This window comes from Mustela nivalis, assembly GCF_964662115.1.
Source record: "Mustela nivalis genome assembly, chromosome: 5".
Lineage (NCBI taxonomy): Eukaryota > Metazoa > Chordata > Mammalia > Carnivora > Mustelidae > Mustela > Mustela nivalis.
Window position 1 is genome coordinate 16,131,375 of NC_139024.1, and position 20,366 is coordinate 16,151,740.

At 46.2% G+C, this 20,366-nt stretch overlaps 1 protein-coding gene and 1 long non-coding RNA gene across 2 annotated transcripts in view; one reads left to right on the forward strand and one right to left on the reverse strand.

Annotated features, from left to right (window-relative positions):
- The window catches only part of PPP1R14C (protein phosphatase 1 regulatory inhibitor subunit 14C), an 81,115-nt gene that overhangs the window by 41,097 nt on the left and 19,652 nt on the right, over window positions 1-20,366 (reverse strand). The window lies entirely within an intron of this gene.
- LOC309864241 lies at window positions 14,835-18,832 on the forward strand. The gene is made up of 3 exons (XR_014311409.1): window positions 14,835-14,893; window positions 16,218-16,285; window positions 18,238-18,832. It is a non-coding gene; the product is annotated as an uncharacterized lncRNA (long non-coding RNA).

Sequence of the window (20,366 nt, forward strand, 5' to 3'; positions counted from 1 at the left end):
ATGAAGAAATAATAGCATGTTTCTACTCCGCGGGGAACGAACAAAGCAGGAAAGTGAGGAAAAGCTACCAGAACAATATCCCTGAGTAGACCAGAAGGGTGGAGTCCTCTGCAGAAGGGAGGGTCCTTCTTGGGCTGGAGACAGCTCATCCGCCGCACTAGGAAGTGAGCAATGTGTGTGGGCACACGAGCCCGTGGGGCCCGGGGAGGGCCCTCCAACTGTCCCCGTTTTCTCTATGGGAAACCAGAAGGCTGAGGCGGGGCCTGTGGAACGTAGCTGCCTCTGGCATCTTAGGGAACAGGAGAGCAGCCAGCCTGGGCTAGCTGGTGCACGCAGGGCCTGTCTCCAGTTCATCATCGTGAATTTACAGTGTGTCCAGGCAGAGTGATAAGAGTGAGGAGAGAGCCCCAAGCCAGAATCTCTACACAACAAAGTCTGGCTGCCTCCCTTTTGTCCTCCAAGATGAAGTCCCAGCAACACTGGGTACCATAGGTAATGGGTCCTTTTCCATGGGCCTCAGGCACCTCCTTGCAAATTGCTGTCCTCTCATGAAATATCTGCTCTCAATAAATGCATATCCAACGTCACTTTTGCCTTCAAGTGGGAATAGTACTTCCAGAACACCGACTTGCGGCCGAGCAGACCAGGGGCTTGGTCCCAGCCCCGCCCATCACTCGCCATGTGACCTAAACCTCTCTGCGACTCTACTTCCTCATCCATAAAACGGGACTAAGTAAGAACAGTCCTCACTGGGCTGCCCAAAGGATTAAGTAGTATGTCCTGTGCCTCACACTGTGTCTGCCTTATTCTGTGTGCTTCACCAGCGAGAGCTACGATCAGTCTGAGGAAGTCAAGAGCAGACCCAGGCCAGAGAAAGATGGGTCCTGATCAAAATTCCTTATCACATCTGAGCAATGCCTTTGTTGGCAGAGCTCAAAATGTAAGTTTTATTAGTGGTTGTTCAGGGTTCCTGACCTCTGTCCAGATGACTGCTTAGTACCACCTGTCAACACCCGCTAAGATTCAGTAAATCAGTCCCAGAGCAGAGACTATTACGTTCATTGATTAATAATAAAAAGACAAAGTTTCAAGCCATAAATCAGCTGTGAATGAGTGACTTAGAGTCAATGTGTATATTTTCTTCAAGAAACTTGTGTAAAAGCCAAATTATCACAAAGCATGGTCCTAGATCTGGTCAAGAAGTACCAAGTGGGGTATTATTTTTTCAAAATAATAATAGTTCCTATTTGTAGTACCACTGTGCTGGGCACCATGCCAATAACTTCTACCATCAAGAATTTAATTACAGCTCATCTCGACCCTCGCAGCAGGTGCTATTATTACAAATGAGGACATGAAGACTTGGAGAGGTGACAGGATTTGTCCTGGGTCAGGCAGCTTGATCTACAGGTGGTTTGAACCAAAACCATCTTTCTTCCCTCTTTAATGTGCAAGTGGAGTGGGAAACTAAGGTCCAGCTAGGAGCCTTGCTGAACAGGGACCCTCTTGGCCTTCCCCTTCCTATAGCTTCCGGGACCTCTTCTTGTCTGGGAGGGGAGTGGACGACGACCCAGACCAGATTGGTGTGATCCAGTTCAACCCCACTAGGGAGGGGGTAGCTGAAAGAGTCAGTAGAGAACCAGCCAGAATTACAGTTCCAAGCTACGGTTGTTGATGTTAAGGTGTGTATGGCTTTCAAACTGCATCCAAAATTGTGTGGGGACAAGGAAACATTCGAAATTGGTCTGAAGGAAAGTTTTAAAGGTTCCAAATGAGAGTAGCCTAGAATGTGAAGTCAGAAAATGTTCCCACTGCAAGAGGAGTTAAAACACGGAGAGATGGAGAGGAAAAGGGAGTTGAAGGAAAATGGAGGAGGAGAAAACCAAGAGAGACTATGGACTCTGAGAAAAAATCTGAGAGTTTTGTTTTGTTTTTTTATTTGACAGACAGAGATCACAAATAGGCAGAGAGGCAGGCAGAGAGGAGGAAGTGGGTTCCCCGCTGAGCAGAGAGCCTGATGTGGGGCTCGATCCCAAGACCCTGGGATCATGACCTGAGCTGAAGGCAGAGGCTTTAACCCACTGAGCCACCCAGGCGCCCAGAATCTGAGGGTTTTGGAGGAAAGGTGAGAGGGAGGTTGGAGGGCACATATTGCATAAAGCACTGGGTGTGGTGCATAAACAATGAATTCTGGAACACTGAAACGAAATTTAAAAAATAAAAAATGTTTTAAAAAGAGAAGTTAAAACAATCGATATCAACATGATGAACTTAGCCGTCGCCAGAAATCCCTCTGTCATACAAGATGGTGTGGTAATATATTACAGATGAGACTTGGGTATTTTTCTAGCCCTCCACGAGGAGGCTAGAACTGTTGCTAGATTTAATCAGGGACACCCAGGTGTCTTCCTTATCCAATCAAGAGACCAGAGTCCCCCTCAAATCCAATAACTGTGACCATGAAAAATGGCACGAGGATGTCAATTAAGTCATCAAAGAACACTGCAAATCTTCTCTATTGCATTAGGTCCTCTGTCTGAGTGGGTGCTCTGTCAACAAAAAGAAATATAGGAGGATGGGGAGTGAACGCAAAACACTGGAAACTTATCGCTCTGCACCTGGCACTTTTGGGGAGAAGGGATTGCACAGACCCTCAAGGGTTGATTTCAGTTATATCCAGAAAAACGAGCGCAAAGGAGTGGGAATTTCGTGCGCGAACAAAGTATTGAGCAGAGGGAAGGCGGCTCCCTTTGTTCTGTTCATCACCAGCCAAGCTTCTGATTTCCATTCCCGTCTCCCAGGTGCACTGCCCACCTGGACAGCGTGTCCTGAGCAAAGGACCACTGTCACCTTCCTGCTGGACATCACGCCCTTCCACTGGCAAGTCCCGTCTATCCTACCTCCAAAGAACACCCCATCGGCACACCCCGCCACATCCCCACCGCTAACATCTTGGTCCCCCTCGGCCCCCTCCAGCTCTTCACTCCTCTCGACCTTTGCCACTTGCCATTCCCCACACAGCAGCCACACCGCACTTCTCAAAATTCTAATCTGCCGTCAAGTCATTTAGGAACATAACTTCAAGTTTCTGAACGTGTCGTATAAACGTTTGTGTGACCATCGGATTAAACTATTACCAAAAGAAGAAAGATTTGAATGAACAGAGTATCTCACCACAAAACTGACAAAAGCAGCAGCAGATTTGTCTGTTCTAAACTAGAAACCCTTCACGCTTTAAATCCATACGTACAAAGTTAAATTTTGACAAGATAATGAATTGTAGCAACCACCTAATGAAACAAGCCCTGAGAATAATCAGACCTCTCTCTCTCTCTCTCTCTCTCTCTCTCTCTGCTGTGACTGAGTCTCTGTTACCGTATAACATTCCACTTCAGTTTTCTCACATGGCTAAATTTTCTGTGTGAGTGGAAAAAAAAAATACTGGAAATGATCAGATTTAAATGCGGGTATTCGGTGTAAAATAGAACTTGAGGTTTAAAACAGAAAGTAATTAGTTGTGGAAATGTAAATCATACCAAGAAGTAAGGCATGTAAGAAGTAGTGAACAAATCCAGCATAAGTTAAATTTAAAATTTCAAGGCATTTTGTTTCGAGGCATCTTTGAGCTTGCCGAGCAGACACTATAAGCAAAACTCCTCTCCTGAGATGAAAAAAATTACGGGCCAGAAGTTATGGTCACAGTTAAATGGTGGCAGACGAGGCCAAGGAGTACTAAGGGCATCTGGTCCCTTTATGATTCTTTTGATGGATGACCGTGTGGGGATGAGGTGACGGAACTATGTGGGAATGATGGGGACAGGGGGGAAAGAGCCTTGGCGGGAGCACAGGTGACAGCCATGTTCACCCAGTGACAACCACTCTTTCTGTGTGTCTCCCTTCACAGCACCTTTTTTTCTAGGAGATAAAAATCCTAGGCGTGTACCTTCTAATAATGAAGTTTTCTGTTCAATACACTTTTGTAATAGTAAAAAAGTAAAATTCTGAACTGACCACCTCATTCCCCTGTGTCTGTGGTTTCTAACTAAACTTAAAATCTGACTCCCTTACTTGGCCCACAAAGTTCTCACGGTATGAACCCTCTGTGTCTCCCGATTCTACTGCGCCTGGAACCATCTCTGGACCACGCCCCTCCTCTTCACCTCAGGTGAGCAGATTTCTCAGCCTTGGAGAATCTTCTGGGGGAAGCCCTCCCCTATCTGCTCTCTCCTTCGCTTACTCTCTGGCATACTTCTCTTTGCTGCTTCTTCCCTCAGGCTGCCATCATTTTATTAGCCATTCTGCCACCTAACCTTAGAACCCCAGCTCCCAGCTCAGGACTGAGCCCAGAGGGGCCAGTCCCCAGAGGCTTGTTTATGCTTCTTACGGTGGATTAAAGGCCATATAAACCCTGAACACACGAAAGGTCTCAGCAAAAACCCAATAAAATAATGAGTCAACCGAGGGGCTTTTCATGTGAATCACTCTCCTTGGAGGCCCAGCTCTAGATTACTTAGGATATTTTCTCTTCAGACAGATAGTTATTTCCTTCAAAGTGGATGAGTTCCTCAGAGCTTTGGAAGGAAAACTCCATTTTGAAGCTTCCTGGGATTCATGCCTTTTCTCACAGACTAAATTATTTTGAATGAGGATGGAGATGCGGCATGGAACAATCCATTTGAAGAGTGACAGTAACAATTAGGAAACACTCTCTTTGTCAGCAAAATCTCTCTCTGGCCACAAGTATCTTAGTGGCTCCTTCAGGCTTGGCTGGTCCCTCTAAGGTTAGATGTGGAGTGAGACTGGCTTTGGCCAATGAACTAGGTGGTGGGAGCGATGGGTGCCCTTCCTGGTGGAAGCTTTTGGAGTCAGTGGGTGTCTCTCAGGGTCCTCGCCCTGGCCTACTAATTACAGAAGCATGTTTCTAGATGCAGCCTCATGGGTCTGGGTCCCCGAGTGACATTGAGGAGCGGAACCCCCACATCAGGTCAACACTGGTTACACAGCTTGAGTGGGAAATACAAAGTTATTATTTTTAGCTGGGAAAATTTGGGGTCACTCCTAGCCTATCTGGACTGACACAGCGAGCTGATTTGTCTCCAGTTGCCAGAATGATAAATGATCTTTCGGTTCCTGTCACAGGCAGGAGGCTGGAGAGCCACCATGCAGCAGCCTAGAGTCTCCAGTACGGGGCGAGGCCAGCTCACAATCTTCCAACTAACAGGTATTCACTGATGTGCGTTTTTCATCAGATGCTAAGCTGAGTGCTAGGGAGACAGTGGACTGTCGCTAGAAGTTTCCAATGGATGCTGTGAGGAGGGTCCCCCTGGCAAGCTGAACAAAGTCGGGAAAGCATGAGGTGGCTGGCAGGGTCAAGAGTATGGGGGAGATGGCCTGGGCCTCAGCGGGGGCAGCTGCACAGGTGCACGGGACAGGGTGGGTGACTCGGGGATCAGAACAGACTACCGCAGGCCCTCTCCCAGGCAGCCACTCCCTGCATCCCCCCAGAGCCTACGCGATAGGAAGCATCACCACTGTCATTTCCTACACAAAGAAAGTGACACAGAAAGAAGTTACATTAAAAAAACAAAACAAAACCCAGTTACATTAAATAACACCCCAGCTGCACTGAGAGGCAAGGGCGTGAAAAACACACACATTAGAAATTAGGAAGGGTAATAATAAGCTAGAGTGGAAAGGGGAAAGGCCTGCCGTACAGGGTGACAGCCGAGACCCAACCACAGGTGGCACGGAGCTGAGAGAAGCTGCTGGCTGCCCAGACAAGGAATCAAGCCTATGAAAGGGGAAGTGGCCATTCCAGTCCTGCTGGGGGAGTCAGGACCATGACTTCCTGCTTACTGGTCTCTCAGCTGGGCCAAAGGCATAAAGTCATCCATCCATTAACTCAGTCACCCATCCTCTGGGGCACCTGCCGTGTGTGTCACTGTGTGCTCCAAGATACAACAGTGAAGAAAATGGGGCTGTGGCTGCTCCGAAGGAGCCCTTCTTTCCAGTGGAGAAAACAGACCTAAACCAGAAGTGGGGGGTCGCACAAAAAACGGGGTTCTCTTAGCACATCTCAGGCAGGAAAAAAGCTCAAAACATGGGTCAAGAGGCACCTGGGTGGCTCAGTCGTTAAGCATCTGCCTTCAGCTCGGGTCATGATCCCAGAGTCCTGGGGTCAAGCCCTATATCAGGCTCCCCACTCAGCAGTAAGCCTGCTTCTCCCTCTCCCACTCTCCCTGCTGGTGTTCCCTCTCTCGCTGTATCTCTATCAAATAAATAAATAAAATCTTTAAAAAAAAAAAAAAGATTTTCTCAAAATAGTAAAAAAAAGAAGAAAACAACAACAGCAAAAACACATAGGTCAAGTGGATGCCACCCAAATGCAAGATGTGGTAAATCACACCCTGTGGTCACAAGGGGAATGAGGCAGGGGAGGGGACAAAGGGCCAGGCATCCATATTCACCGGAAGGTGACAGGAAGTGCTCACCCAACAGAAGTCAGACATGCCCCTGAGCAAGAGGCAGAGTCTGTGAGTGAGACCGCTCCCACACTCCATGCATGAGCCACCGCAGCTCGACATCGTAACAGGCCCAACGATGAGCGTCACATATCACATGCTACCTGGGACACCTGTTCACCAGGTGTGGTGTTCACAACACTCTGACATGACACCACCCCTGCAAACAGACTACCGCAGGCCCTCTCCCAGGCAGCCACTCCCTGCATCCCCCCAGAGCCTACGCAATAGGAAGCATCACTGCTGTCATTTCCTACACAAAGAAAGTGACACAGAAAGAAGTTACATTAAAAAAAACAAAACAATTAGTTTTGCAAATTAGTTCCTGGAGAGTACAGATATTAACTTCTGAGTCCATCTAGATCAAAAGAGAAAATACCCGATTTAGCTTGTCAAATTCGGCAACTCCTCTTCTTCGAAAGCTCAAAGAATCGCTCCCCTGACATCAAAAAGGACCACTCAAAATGGGAGAAATGTGTGAAGAGTCAAAAGGTGAGCATCACACCACAGCACATCCCTTCACCTTTGCTAAGTTGTTGACAATAAATAGGCTTAAAAAATAAAGTTAAATTGAATTAAGTTGAAAGGCTTATAAATGTTTGCCTCAATATGAATTTGATATAAACCACTGAATCTTTTCTATGCTGTGCTTACTTATTTCAAGAAATTCCCCAGTCTGATGATTCAGGTAGAAACCCACACTCAGATGTTAGACAGTTAGGTCTGTAATGACTCTACACCATGACATGTGGAAGCACTTTTCTGAACATTGAACTTGCCTGAATTCTTAAAACAAAATGCAAAATTTTATTTTCCATTCTATTTCTTTTCTGTCAAGGTAGAGAGTTAGAGTTGGATTTATAAACCCATTTTCCCCAACTCATTTTCCTTTTTTATAATTTTCAGGCGAACTGTACTATAGAAAAGTCAACTGAAATTTATAACTAACATTAGCCACAGTGGCTTGCTAACAGTCCAAGATAACTCATATTAAAAAAAAAAAAAACACTCCCTTTCAAAAGTGAAAAATGTAAGGTACCACAGTAATCAGGAAAGCTATAATCCACAAACCAGCCAAATATTTATGCTTTAAGTGGGTATTTATGGAGTGCTACAATTATATTGTGCTTACTTGGTGAAAGGTACTATACTCTGCACTACATTCACACCATACCATCTCATTTACTCATCACAGTGACCCTGTAACGTAGGTACACACCTATATTATTCCTATTTTATAGTTGGAGCAAGGTACCCAGCTTGGAGTTGATAGAGCCAGATTCAAACCCAGCAGGTCTGGAAGGACAGGGTGCACCTTCAGCCACCATTCTAAGATTATTCTGTTTTTGACCATAACCTAAAGATCTATACATACCAACTGATTTGGTGAAAGTGGCTGAATTCAGTCAAGTAACAAAACCAAGCTTTCTTTTTCTTTAATATAATTTGCACCCAGGCTAGTTAGCGGTACAACCCAGATCAGACATAGCACTTCTAAAAAACTAATTCATATTCTACCCCAGCATCGTGTTTCTCACTTTATCTAGCAACTGCTATGGGAGAAGAAGAAGAAAGGGGTAAACATATTGCAAACCATTTACTGCACAGAGTAATTTTATTTCAAGTCTTAAATTAGAGAAGCAATGAAAAAGAAAACCTGTCATAGCTCCAAATCCAAAATAAATCAAGTCACATTAATGAAAGATCTTAACAAAGATACACTCCAAGCATGCTCTGTTTGTCAGAAAGATAGCTCACACAGACTCCAAGCCAACATCAGTGGCTCAGCTCTCCAGCATGCTACAATCAAGGCGAAGGACAGAGCATCTTCTTATATCCGGAAACAAGACGGCTAGGTTCATATGTGTCGTTTTTCCTAATTAAGGTATAAGCAAGAAAACCATTACGTGCCAGAAACCATTTCGTAACTTGGGAAGTGGGCTACCTGGGGAACAGGAAGCGGACGAAAAGGGAAGAGCTAGGACAACAGAAAAGAACGATGTTCATTCACAGTTAAGTATTCAAGACAAGATTTTTCAAATGTTCTGCCATACTTTTAAAATGCCTCCTCTCAGGACATCCTGAATCTCAGAGCAGAAAGGAAGGAAGAGGCCCACTGGCAACCCCACCACTCACCCTGAAAAAGCACAAATATCCATTGCGCCAAGCAGGAACTCGGGTGCGTGGCAGGCTAGGCAATGCACACCCAGAATCTCTCCTAAAAACACAGCCTTGCTGGAAGCAGCCAGCCACTTCCTGGCAAATAGATGAAAATAGAGGGAATAAAAATTTCAATTCTGGGGACGCCTAGGTGGCTCAGTCTGTTAAGCGCCAGACTCTTTTGATTTCTGAACAAGTCATGATCTCAGGGTCATAAGAGCAAGCCCCAAGTCAGGTCCGCGCTGGGTATGGAGCCTGCCTTAAGGTTCTCTCTCTCCCTCTGCCCCTCCCCATCCTGCATGTGCTCTTTCTCTCTCTCTCTCTCTCTCTCTCTCTAAAAAAAAAAAGTAATTAAAAGAGTTGCAATTCTGAAGATAGAGATACTTGATTTCACCTAAAATACACACACACACACACACACACACACACACACACACATCACTTACTTCTAAATTTAAATCTGACCATTACTTCCAAAGGGAGAAGCTGTGGTTTCTCTACCTTCCTTTCACCCAAATCAACCCAAACTTTGACATTCTGTCCTTATTTCAGATGCACGGTGACAAGAATGTGGACACTGATGAATTTTCCTAGTGATGATGCAGAGTATCACTGTCACATCCTGTTTCACCCAGAGCCCCTCTTACACCTGCGGATGTGGTCCAGGATCACTATTCAGCAGTAAAAACGCACCGCTCCGAACAGGCTTCCTTCAAATTCAAACCTGCAGTCTGCCCACTCTACACGCTACTCCCCCAGCCACACTGCTGGTGACAGTCCTAAAAACCTCTGCAATCATCCTCATGTCACTCACATCAAGGAGCTTATTATAAAGACTGTGTTCCCTGTGTCACCCACCGAAGGGACCCCAGGTAGGTCCTCAAGACACACACTCAAAACAGCTACTCCAAGAAGGGCTTGTGTGGCTGGGACAACATTTGCCGCAGAGAAACCAACCAAAGGCAAACTTGGGAGCTCGTGAGGTTTATCTGCAAATGGAGAGCACCGTACGCAGCCCCGGAGAAGATACAAAACTACCCCACACCTTACACCCCAAAGGGCTTGCATTTCACTAAAGCACTCTCCCCAAACATGACCAGGTGTAGCTCTCGTGACTACGCTTTCATGGAGGGAGAACTAAAATTACCCCTTTTGACAGATGGAGAAACTGAGACTTGTCATATGTCCACAGTAACACAGCTGGAGGGGCAATCCAGACCTTTCTCCACTGCTACTCCTCTGCCTCAACTCTAGAAACAGCTGACATTTCCTGAGCGCTTACCATCAACGAGACACTATGATAAATGCTTTATTACATAGAACACCTTGGTTCACTCACAACATCTCGTTACCCACTATTTGACAAGTGGAGAAACCAAAGAGCAGAGAGGCCAAGTGATTTCCCCAATTGCACAGTCAGTGTGTGACTCAAACCACATCTTCCTCACACTATGGTTGGCATTATTCTTGGGTTTCATCACGCCTATTCTAAAAATACTAATAAGCTTGTTTCATCTCAGGGATGTAAGAGTCACCGTGCATAGAACCAATTATTTGTAACAGTCTGAAAAGCAATAAGACTTAACATGAGACATACACCTCAGATTCAGAGTCTAACAAATGGTAAAGCTACAGAGTTAGTTTCCATTTCAAAAGGCCCTTGTGGGGGCGCCTAGGTGGCTCAGTGGGTTAAAGCCTCTGCCATTGGCTCAGGTCATGATCTCAGGGTCCTGGGATCAAGCCCCGCATTGGGCTCTCTGCTTAGTGGGGAGCCTGCTTTCCCTTTTCTTCTCTGCCTGCCTCTTTGCCTACTTGTAATCTCTGTCTGTCAAAGAAATAAATAAAATCTTTAAAAAAAGAAAAGAAAAGATAAGGCCCCTGTGGCCAAGCCCCCAGGTCTAGACACTTACTGGGACTCTCCACACAGGGTAGTCCATCCTCCTCACTGTGAGGATGAAGGCCTCTGTGGGTGGTCTCTCTTCCCTGGGTCTCTTCCCATGCCTCCCCATGCTGGTTCTACTCTTAGGACAGGCAGACCTCACAGGCCTCTCTTCATCTCAAGAGGAAGTGAATTGGGAGGGTATTTTAGGAAGCAGAACAGAGCTTTGAAAAGGACTGCACTCATAGTAACAGGCAGACTCTAGAAAGCGAACAAGTGCAGCTGGCTGGCTTTCCCTGGAGAGCTCGCCCTGCCTGCGGCATCCACTGTTTGGAACCCATCCTCCGAGAGAGGTACCTCCAAGAGGATCTCATTTTTCTCCTTTTCTGTGAATGATGAGTCACCTGTAAGATCTGAAAATCCGCATATCAGATGTGGATGCCTCCAGACCTCCCTGAGCTGGGTCGGGGTTGGAGAGAAACCACTAGGAGCCACACTCTCCTCTTGGGTGACCACTTCAGTGCACTCACACAGTAACCAATGGCACAAAGATCCTCTGTAGTATTTCTGGACACAGAATTTTGTATTGCCATGATAATTTTGAAATCCAGGTATAATCTTATCTTTAATGATTCCCCAAAAACAAGAGAGGAAACAGAGAGCAATCAAGGTGATACGTCTATTACATGGTTAGGTCAGACACACAGCCATTTCTTTGGTTGAGATGTTTCCAGTAGGTCTATGAATGAATCGCACTGACTTAAGTTGAAGGACGGAGCTAAAGAGGCTCATGCATATTAGGAGAGTAACAAGTCTCCACCACTGTAACTCCTTTCCCCTCCAGGGATCGCCCAGAGATCCTTGAGCTGGTCCTGCCCCTCTCCGTCATCCCACATAGGGTTCCCATTGACCTTGTGGCCCCAACACCCTCCCCTGCCCACATGTGGTGTTTCCTCCAGCCTTTCTACATGAGCTGGGTTATCAGCCAGGCCATCTGGATGCTTCCTTCATCTCGGTCTCCCCACAAGGATCCCAGGTGGGCCCGAGACTGGTCACTGTAAGCCTTTCCAATATGGTGCCTATCCCCGATCACAGGACGCAGACAGACAGGAGGACACAAAACCTCCACACAAAAGCCCCACAGTATCTACTGGGGTGGTGAGGGGCCACACGGGGGTCAGGAGACACACACACAAAGCCCTCTAGGAGATGATGGTCACAGCACTCAAGTTGTGGCAGAAAGCATGTTCATGAGTAAGGTAAAACATCAGACTGATGAGCAACTGGACAACTGCCCAGAATAGAGGGAAGACATAGACCGCAAAGAGAAGCCCATCTCCTTGGCTGGCAATGGGGTCTTGGTAGTGAGGTCTGTCCCCATCTCCTCACTAGGAGAGTCACTGGACAGGTGGGCCTCTGGGGTTCTGATGTAGGTCTGATCAGTCCCATTAAGGTAGCTCCCCCAACCCACTCTCTAGCTCCCTCTGCCAGGAAGACAGGGACAGGAATGCACAGAAAGGAGAAGAGAAAAAAAGCCTAGGCATGAAACCATTCCATGTTCACAAAAGCTCTATCACCCGGGACACTCCACACATGACCCCGTGTTGTCAACAGAGAGAGGCGAGTCCTCCGTCACACTGGCAAGAATTCTCACTTCTTATCTACCAAGATAGTTCCCTTCCCAATATAAACCTGGCCTGAAGGTGCCACTAAGACCCATATATAGGCCCAAATTATCATTTCATTTTCCATCTCCTCTTCCCAGGTTGCTTCACAGAAACAACAACAGATAGAGAGAGAAGCAGTATATCTTAGTTCTTCCAGAACTTTCAAGATGCATCTCTTTTTTTTTTTTTAAGATTTTATTTATTTATTTGTCAGAGAGAGAGAGGGAGAGAGAGCGAGCACAGACAGACAGAATGGCAGGCAGAGGCAGATGGAGAAGCAGGCTCCCTGCCGAGCAAGGAGCCCGATGTGGGACTTGATCCCAGGATGCCAGGATCATGACCTGAGCTGAAGGCAGTTGCTTAAACAACTGAGCCACCCAGGCATCCCCAAGATGCATCTCTTGAAGCAGAAGCTCATTCCCATTCTGGCTGTCACACGGCATCTGGGAAAGGCCCGCTTCCTTTCCACTGAGTGTTAAGGCTGGCTTACTGGTGTCTGGAGGGCAATGTGGAGTCAGAAACTTCTAGAATAAAACCACCCAGAGAGAGATCTTGGAAAGTAGGTTTAAGTTGTAGGCTGGGTAACACGGACGTTAGAATTTCTGGTACAGAGAAGGCAGCGAACAGGACGTGGAGTTAGGAACACAGGAAGCCAGAAGCCGAAGGCTGGCTGACACACAGGGCCAACGTGGGCTACTTGCCTGGTGGGACTGCCTTAAATAATTGGCTGTTCCTAGTGATCCAGCTTCCCATTTCCCAGGGTGGCCTCATCGGTCCTCCACCCAGGGTCCTCCACAGCACAGGAGTCTCCTGATTCAGCCCCTCCGTCCAGTCCTCTGTTAGACAGACCTCTGTGGCAATGACAGGGGCCTGCCCTTCCATGGGTCTCACTCCCAATAACACTTAAAAGAACATCTCGTTTCTATGAAATGAAAGAGTGTGTCTGAATGGGAACGAGTTGAAGACGATCACAAAACTCTGCCGGCTCCAAGACATGAATCCACTGATTCACCCAAACATCACAGGAAGAAACAGGTTATGCATTCGACCAACAAGTCCTTCAAACAAACTAAGGAAGCTGTCACAATTACTGAGCCCGATTACCTCCTCGGCACTTTAAATAAGACTGCATGGAGTGCGGCATCTGGGGGGCTCAGCGCATTAGGTGTCTGCCTTCGGCTCAGGTCATGATCCCAGGGTCCTGGGATGGAGCCCCGCCTCAGGCTCCCTGCTCAGCAGGATGTCTGCTTCTCCCTCTGCCCCTCCCCCCCAACTCTGCTCCTGCGCTCGCTCTCTCTCTCTCTCGCTCTCTCGCTCTCTCTCAAATAAATAAATAAAAGCTAAAAAAAAAAAAAAAAAGATTTCACAGACAGAAACAGGATGTTGCTTTTCTGTCATCTCTTTGACACCAAGACCTACAGTCATGGGGAAAGGCCAAGTTAAACTGAATGATAAGCCGCGAAGCCGGAAAAAAGACAAGAGGTGGTTGCCGAGGGAGCCAGACACAAATTGTACCAAGGGTGACCTGCCTCAAGCTTAGTTTTTAGGGGCAATTGCTGGCTTGGTAACTCAAGGAGGCCATGGGGCACCCCTGCAGAGAGGGCATCCTTCCACACTGTTCTGTCCAGATTAGCCAACAGGGTGGCTGAAAACATTGCATGGGCTCCTCAATCCCAACCCCCGCCGGCCCCAGCCCCTCACCTCCTAGAGCCCAACAGGGTCCCTCCTATTCACTGTTATCAGGAGAACTCCTTCCCCAAAAAACCAGGTAATGAGTCAAAAGGGAAAACCTACAAGAACGGGGGGAAAAAAAAGAAAAGGACAGAGGCATGTCGGGCCAGTACTCTAAAAAGCCACAGTGGAGTTGTGAATTCTTCTTGAGCAGAGGAACATAATTATGACTTAGGTGTGGCAGCTGTGGGGATCCTGCTGCCAACATGGGCTACTTGCCTGGTGGGACTGCCTTAAATAACTGCCAAAGAGAGAGAACCTTGGAATGTTCGGGACCCACCAGAGCAATCGCAACCAGCAAGCCAAACATCAGTTCCAAATACCAGAGGTATGCTTGTGGTTAAACCGCATTACCCAAAACAGGCCACGGGTATGACATCCAGGTTTTATTTTAACTGATTCTAAGAAAAACACCAGCCTTAAACCTAGCAGAGTGAGAAGCCATGTGCTATGGTGACCCGATAACACAGGGTTAGATGCTGTAAAATGATTAAGCATTAGAACAGAGCAAACACACAAAGTAGGAGTTCTGATAATGCCCTACCACCCCCCACCCCCGGTCCTGGGGGGACCAAATCCCCACCCAGAAAATGCCAGAGCAACTTCCTTGCATTTAGAAATCCTCCACACTTGGGAGCTTGCCTTTATTTGGGTTTTTAATTGGTAAAGTATTGTATTACAAAGGAAGTTACTAAGCAGTCCTAAAGAGCAAGAAGTTAAAGATTTATAAAGACTTATACTGGCAATGAACTCAGAAAAAAAAAAAAAAAAAGACACTCAGCACATCCAAGTTCTGTAGTCTTTGTAGATGACCTCTGACCTCACAAAAAGAAGAGGTGAGTTCTGAGGCCACTGTGACCCCATTGAAGGAGACCCAGGAGATCCAGCCCACAGGGGACAGTCCTTCCTGCCCCCCAGCTCCTTGGTGTATCTCAGTGAGTTACTGATCTCTCTGTGCCTCTGTGCCTCGTTCCTACCCTTTTAAAATGGGACTGATGAAAATATGCGCCTCAGATGTTTGTTAAGAGGGATGAAGAGTTAATGTGGCCGGTGGGGGTGGTGGCACTGGGTGGCTCAGTCGGTTAAGCAACTGCCTTTGGCTTGAGTCATGATCCTAGGTTCCTGGGATCGAGTCCTGCGTCGGGTACCCTGCTCAACGGGGAGCCTGCTTCTCCCTCTCCCTCCGCCTGCTGCCCCCACTGCCTGTACGCTCTCTCTCTCTCTGTCAAATAAATAAATAAAATATTTTTTAAAAAAGAGTTAATGTGGGAAAGGCCTTAGAATTGAGCCCAGAACCTAAATAAACACTGATGACCATTATTATTGTTGGTTTGGGTTTTATTTGGTCAAGAGTGATTCAATGCCACAGCAGCTCTATAAGCAAAGCTCGAGCCATCAATAATATCTTTCAAATAGAATGAGACACTTTCACTATTTATTATCAAGTGATATTCCAGGAAATCACACTTAAAACACATTTATTCAACAGAGACTGTACACTGGAGTTTTTGGATGACATAATGACATAATACATTATAAACCAAAGTTCCCTGGAAAACAGTATAGAGATTCCTCAAAAAGTTGAAAATAGAGCTACCCTATGACCCAGAAACTGCACTAGGGGGATTTACCCCAAAGATACAAATGTAGTGATCCGAAGGGGCACGTGCACCCCAGTGTTTATGGCAGCAACATCCACAATAGCCAAACTATGGAAGAGCCCAGGTGTCCATAAATAGGTTAATGGATAAAGAAGATACACACACACACACACACTCTACACAAATATTATGCAGCCATCAAAAAACTGAAATCTTGCCATTTGCAATGACATGGACAGAACTAGAGGATATTATGCCAAGCAAAATAAGTTAATAAGAGAAAGACAATTATCATATGGCTCACCAATATGTGGAATTTAAGAAACAAAACAGAGGATCATAGGGCAAGAGAGGAAAAAATAAAACAAGACAAAACCTGAGAGGGAGACAAACCATAAGAGGCTCTTAATCATAGGAAAAAAACAGGTTTTCTGGAGTCTCTACCCACCTCCCCCTCCAGCAAACCTATTTATTTCCTATGGGGTAACCAGGTGATGGGCATTAGGGGCATTAGGGAGGACATGTGATGTAATGAGCACTGGGTATTATATAAGACTGATGAGTCACAGATCTGTACTTCTGAAACCAATAATATATGTTAATTTTTTAAGTTAAAAAAATAATAAAATAAAAAATTAACCAAGTTCCCACTCTCTAGGAGCTTACAGTCAAATTGGGAAGATTAGATGCACACCCATAAGAAATCACACACACAGGAAGCATATGGTAAGTGCCAGCTGAGAGATAAAGCCTTTATTCTAATTGATTTATAAGTATTAAGAAGGCTGGGTAAACAAACTGATTTCAGTCTAAAATGAAAAAAATAACTCTTGGAAATGAGATTTCAGTTTGGCTTTGGAGGATGAGTAGAATCCTCACTAAAAAAATGGAAGGGTTTGGTGAAGAAATGTGGGAATGGCATGAGCAAAACTCATGGGGCCATCTTGAATTTGAGACGAGAGACTGGAGTGCTCAAGAACTTAAGGTCCACAGTTAGACTCTCTCAATGCAAATCCTTGTTCAACTACATACTGGCTGTGTGACCATGGCCAGTTACTCCCGTTTCTATGCCTCAGTTTCTAACTGGTCTCCTTCATAGGTACTGCCCTAAAGACCGAGTAAGATAAATAATGAAAGAACATAGTTCCTGCACACAGCAGGACTCAAGGTTGGCAACTGTGAGATAGGAAGCAATGTTAGGGAGGCTGCCAAGAGATCCCCCAGTCTGCAGAAGAGGGCTAAAGTAGAATCTGGGAAGTAGTGCAAAATCATGTTTGAAGGGTTAGAAAAGAGGCTGTGAGGAGCTCAGCTTTCAGCCAGGAAGGGTCTGAGCTACCTCAAAGGGGTCCATTTTCCGATGGTTCCCTGCCCGTTCTGGGCAGCTCCCAAGAAGGTCAGAAAATCTGGGGACAGGAATCCAATAGTAATATGCCAGGGTCCACAAGCAAGTTAGTAGTAAGTAGCTGAGGCTAAGCTCAGGCACTTTCATGAGAATGGAAAAGCAGGGTGGGTATAAGGGACTAGATTAGGTGGCTGAGAGTGGGTGGGACATGAGAGGAGCCAACGACAAACACCACCAGATGCGATCTGAGAGATCCTGGATTAGGTCCTGCTAGAGAAAAAGGACATTAGTGGAAAAAACCCCAGGGAAATAGAAATAAAGACTGTGGTTGAGCTAATAGTATTCTACCAGTGTTGACTTCTTGGTTTTCATAAATGTACATGAAAAGATGTTAACATTGGTGACAGGGGAACGGGAAAACTCATCAGTGTCTCTGCAACTCTTCTGTAAATCTAAAATTACTTCAAAAACAAACACAACCCAGGTCTGTTGGGGTGATTCAGCACACCATCAATAAAAAGAGGGAAGCCATAGTAAGTGCCAGTTTGGCCTTAAGATGATTTGACTGAGTAACACTAAGAGCAATATGGCTGATGCTAGACCCAGGAGATACCCAAGCATGGGATGTGAGAACCTGACCTCACCCCCACATCTGGCCACCCGATGAAGCTGGATGAATCTGGCCTTTTAGGGACACGGAGCAGCCTGACTGTCCCTTCAGATTCCTTTCTGGGAGCCCATCTCTGCACCCATTATGCACAGCACCCACACACCCACTGCTTTCCTGTTACAGATCTGTGCCCACCAGGAGAGATGTCAGATAGAATTTCCAAAGAATTTTATCTTCAGACTAAGGAGCTTCTATTTTGAGGCCCATAATAAACCAAGTCTTCTTAAGGAAAGAAGAAATATCCATAACACCAACTCCCAATAGCCCAAAGGAAGAAGAATCACAAGCTGGTGAGCAGAGCAGAGCTGGGCTTCAGATTCAGGTATGCCTTGCTCTGCAGGCCATGTGCTTCCCACCACTCCACAGGGCCCCATATGGGAAGTCTAGTGTGGTCTGCCGCATTAACACACACACACCAAAATACAGCTTTACAGAAGAGCTCCACCACGTCATAAAGGCACCAGTGCCCCAGGGTTAGAAAGATCTAGAAATCTGTCTGGTTTCATTAGCCCAAGAGAATCAAATATTTCCTATCTATAGGAAATTAAAATATTAGTTCTGAATGTCAGAAATACCATATAATGAGTATATATGGATATATATATAGGTTTTATATATATACATACCTATGAATACATAAGCCTGTATAATAAATATCCTTTATAGATGGGTGTTGAAACAGTAAAATAAACTCTTCATCAAAAAATCGGAACTACAAACCACCCACCACATAACAAGCACTAATAAACGTTTGCTGATTTTACTTAATGACATGGAGGTCTTTGAATGAATCTTTTCCCAATAAAACATGTCTTGTCCTAAATCATGGAATCAGGAATCATGTTCTTTTCATGAGAATGAAGCTGGAGAGCAACAGGAGAAAGACACTAAATTCCAGGGATGGTTTGGGGCGGAGAAGCCCGTGTCCCTCCACCGTCAAGCGCAAAGGTCAGCGGTAGATTCTGTACCAGGACAGGAGAAACCTGAGCGGCGGAAGCCTGGGACTATCCTTTCACTGGCTGTAGATGGAATTCAAGTGGCGGGTGAAGAGGTCAGAATGGATGGGGGGGAGGGTCTCTCTTAACTAAAGGTTTCTGGGATTCTCTTGGAGAGTTGGTTGGACTGTGGTTATGCTCGGATAAGATGGTGTCACCTCCCTCAGCTACAAGGGACTGGGTATGTGCCGGAAACGGCTCACAGCTGACGAGAGACAACTGTTAACCTTCCAGGGATTTTATAAGCCAACTACCAAGCACAGCCCCTGAAAATTAAATTATATAAACATACAAGGAAGTTAGTGACAAGTAAAATAAAGTTAATAAATGCTCAAAGTTTAGCACTTTTTAATGACTTTATTACCTTTCACTCCAGTCTACACTTCGGAGGTTGCTTACATCTACTGGGTCTGTATGGAGGAAATATTCGTCCCTGCTCCACACTCGGTGACTTCACAGTGGTAGCCTGAGATCAAATTGGTGGGGTGGGGGGGAGGGGCACTAATCCACACCAACAAAAGGCACAAATGCTATAAATCAGGGTTGGTTGGTTGGTTTCCTGAGGACCAGCTGTTGAACATTTACCAGCAACCCACTGGATACCTGTGTCCTTCAGAGACAAATGGGAAACTGCACTGTGTTGGGCAGGGGTGGGGGAGGGGAGGAAAAGCAGTTGGGCAGGGGAGGGAGGTGGAGGGACCAGGGTAAGGAAGAGTGGGGAGACAGAACAGCAGGAAAGGAAGCAAGAAGAGCGAGACAGAGAGAGGGGGAGAGCGAGGAAGAGAGAAGGAAGACAGAGAGAGAGAAAAAAATACTTATTATCCTGAGGAAAACAATGGTTCTCTATAAGCAAGTTATTTTAGATAAACTACACTGTGCCTCTTTTTCTGAAAATCTCTCTAACATATTACTCATGTATCTGCCTTCTGAAGCAGAGGCTACCAACAGAATTAGTATTTTCTTAATGACTCAGGTCAGCTCTGTGAGCAGACGTTCCTTTGTGCTGCATTATTACCCTCCAGGCCACTGGCACGCATGGAGCTCTTTCTGTCTTCTGTGAGACGGCTCCAATCTTCTGAGCTTTTTATAGATTCTCTGTCAACCCCTCACCGTCAGGCTGTCAGCTGTCACTAGGAGACTTTTTCCCAGTACTTCAAGCGAGCAGCATGGTGTGCGGCTTCTAGAGCCTGGTGAGTTAAGAAGTCAGGAGGCCAAGCTTGTTGGAATTGTGGCTCAAGGAAGAGTTGACATGCTCTCCCCAGCCCAAGACTCCCCCCCCAATAAATGAAAACATAAACTGCAGGGCAGCTCCTCAGGTTCTCGAAATCCCCCATCTGCTTTCTCCCGGGTTCTTTGCTGTGTTTGAAATGGCTGAGGTTGCAGAATTAGTGGCCTCGGGATAGCTGAGGTTTCGCTAAATATGCTACACGTTCAAGGAGAGAAACTAAAAACAAAACAGAGCCGACGTTGACTAATATGAAAGCAAATAAAAGTTCTATCAAGTAAGTGACAGTCGATAGCACAGACACCCTGTTCTCTTGCCAGTCTCTTTGCTTTGCCTGAGGCAGAGGGCAGAGCCAGCCATGGCCCGGCTCCCTGGCTGTCTCTTCCAGAGTCCACAAAAGGCTCCGAACCGGAGGAACTGGAAACTATCAGAAACCAGGCAGCAGGGGCGCCTGGGTGGCTCAGTGGGTTAAGCCGCTGCCTTCAGCTCAGGTCATGATCTCAGGGTCCTGGGATCGAGTCCCGCATCGGGCTCTCTGCTCTGCAGGGAGCCGTCTCCCTCTCTCTCTCTGCCTG